Here is a 3,189-nt window from a genome sequence, read left to right on the forward strand (position 1 = left end):
AACAATGCCTAAGCACATATGCACAGTGTATTAATACCAGCAGGTAGGGTGAACTTTTCACAATGCCCCCTGATGAACGCAGCCACAGAAACAACTGTAGTTTTCAATTGCAATAAACGTTTGTTTGTGGCAAAATGCTTCAACCAAATCCAGGTATCTGAAAGAGCTCAACCCAAAAGTAAACCATAATTACATCACATCGTTCAGATTGTAATTATGGGCCGCCAAATGGGGAAAAAATCAGGGACCTCTGATTGTACCTCCCACCTGGTGAAAACTGTTGCTGACATGGCTGCACAGCCACAACCACGGGCTTCCTTCTTAACAAATTATCCAATATCCAGACTGATATAATTGATACACCTAATTTTAAAGGAGCTGTCTGGATTCACTTATTAAGGAACCGCTCCAAATACACAACACAACACAAGGCTATGTTCACACTTGGTGTTGTTTTTTAAGATGCCAGCATCTGTTTTACATTATAATCCCATGGATCATGTTTTCAAAAAAGTCCTAAGCTTTTTTCAACATCACCGCCGACTTCTTTTTTGCAGCTCTGAGCGTCTTTTTAATGGAGTTATTATTATTGTTTCTTTCTATAACCAAGCATATTTCTCACTGCATTCAAAAAGCAAATGTCTTTTTTAATCACAAAATGTTTTCCTTTTGAATCAAAAAGTTTTGTGAGTTAAAAATGACTTAGATAAGAGTTTCAGTTTCAGAGTCAGTTCAACTGGGCATGGCCACACCCTCAATTATGTGCTGCAGCCAACTGATACATGATACAGCTCTGGTGGGCATTCGGCATCTTCTCCTAAAGCTACACTTGACCTCCCAACCGTGTCGATGCTTTTTGGAGAATGTTTTATGAAGATATCTGACACACTGCATGTTTAATTGTGCAAACAGACCCTCCAAGAAGTCTACGCTCCAGTTCTTTCGGTGAATTAAATATTATTTTCATGTTAACTAATTTATTAGCTTTAGAACAAGATAGGAGCCAAGTTAGCCACAGTAAGCAATGTTAAACTGGCATCGAAGTACGTATATATATATATATATATATATATATACAATATATATTTAAATGAAAGGCTGGTTCCAATCCGGTAAATGTAGGCAAGGCCAGGAACTATGTCATGGCTACATTTGTTCATACCCTAAAATGTGTTCCCATATGTTAATTATGGATTTTGGTTAAATAACATCTGTAGCATACCCACTGTTACCATTATTTCCTCATCCTCTTTTCCCTCTACAACCTCTCTGGGCCTATGTTGGGTGTAGCTATTACCACTATGAAGACCCATCTGCTGTTTATGTAGGTGTTGTGAGAATGTTTACCGTTTTATAATTTTATACCAAATTCAATATATTTGTACTGCTTTTGTCTTTACTGACTGAAATGTTAGATTTCACAATTTAAATATATCTCTTCAAAGGACAAGCCAATCGCACGTACTGTGACTTTTTAATCACTTCTTTAGACATAATACTCTATGACGTTTTTTGACATGCTATACTATGACTTTTTCTGTCATACTACACTATGACTTTTTTATCACTTATTTTGACATAGCTTATGGGGTGGCATGGTGGCTCAGTGGTTTGCAAACCTCCAACAAGGAGGCTATGCAGAGTCTTACCATTGGTTCAATCCCCAGTCCAGGTGGAGCCTTCAGGAAGTGGAGTTTTCATGTTCTTCCAGACGTTCTTTGACATCCGATAATATGAGTTTTTAATCATGTTTTTCAACATACTATACTATGACTTTTTTTTCACTTTTTTTGATATGCTACACTATGACTTTTTCTGTCATACTATACCATGATGTTTTGGTCATGCTACCCTAAGACTTTTTTATCACTTATTTTGACATCCTTTATTTGATGGCATGGTGGCTTAGTAGTTTGCAAACCAACAAGTAGGCTTTGCAGAGCGTTACTCAGAGTTCAACCACCATTTCCTTTTTTATAGGATCACCAAGCCAAACCAAGTTGATCTGAGGTTGTACGATCAAACCCCTTCTGTATCTCCAGAATTTTTCAATTTCTGTACTCAGTAATGTTGAACAATAAATACAACACCAAAATGTGTTATACTTTGCAAATAGCGCACCGCAATAAATCCTGAAAGCTTCAATAGATTGAAGGTTGTGGGTTCATACCTGGTAAAGAGAATTTCCTTTTAAGGTGTAAAACCAAAAATGAAGAAGTTATATAAGCCAAGAGAACATGTCAGAGTGTTATTATGTTGGTGGTGCGGTAGAATGGTTCTGGACACATAAGGTTCCCAGGCATGGGTTTAAGACCAGCTTGCTAGCAGTGCCAGACAAAGTAAATATAGGAACATAATCACAGAAACAGTGAATTGAAAAAGTATTTTTTTATTTATGTTACAGAAATACAAAAACATTTAATTTTAAATGTTTCATTTATTGCCATTTTTATGGATGGATCTTTTAATGTGCATTTTATGTCATGTACAGACTTTTTGTTATACTATTCTATGACTGTTCATGACTTTTTTCAACATGCTATACAATGACATTTTTTCCTTTTTTTAACATACTATACTGACTTTTTTATCACTTTTTTTCAAAATACTATACTATGCCTTGTATGACTTTTTTTCAACAAACTATGCTATGACTTTTTCAACATACTGTACTATGACTTTTTTCACCATACAATGATATGACAACTTTCAGCATACTATACTAAGACTTTTTTGTCCCTTTTTTCAACATGCTATACTATGTTTTTTTATGACTATTTTTTTCATACTATTCCATGACTTTTTTTTAATGACTTTTCCACTTATTATACTTTGACTTGTTTATGACTTATGATTTTTTTCAACATACTATACTATGACCTTTTCATCATAATATACTATGACTTTTTAAAGACCTTTCGACATACTATACTGTGACTTGTTTATGACTTTTTTGGTCATAGATACATGACCAAAATATGAACCACCATAAAAGGACCGTATGATTTTTTTCGTGACTTTTCAACATACTACTGTTTAATATGACTTTTTATCACTTTTCTCAATATACTATACTACGACTTTTTTTCCACATTCTATACTTTTACTTTTTCCTTCCTTTTTTTACACACTATACTTGGACTTTTCTATCACTTCTTTTCAAGATACTTTATTTGATGGCATGGCGGC

The sequence above is a fragment of the Etheostoma spectabile genome, chromosome 1 (assembly GCF_008692095.1).
Source record: "Etheostoma spectabile isolate EspeVRDwgs_2016 chromosome 1, UIUC_Espe_1.0, whole genome shotgun sequence".
In the NCBI taxonomy this organism is placed as follows: domain Eukaryota; kingdom Metazoa; phylum Chordata; class Actinopteri; order Perciformes; family Percidae; genus Etheostoma; species Etheostoma spectabile.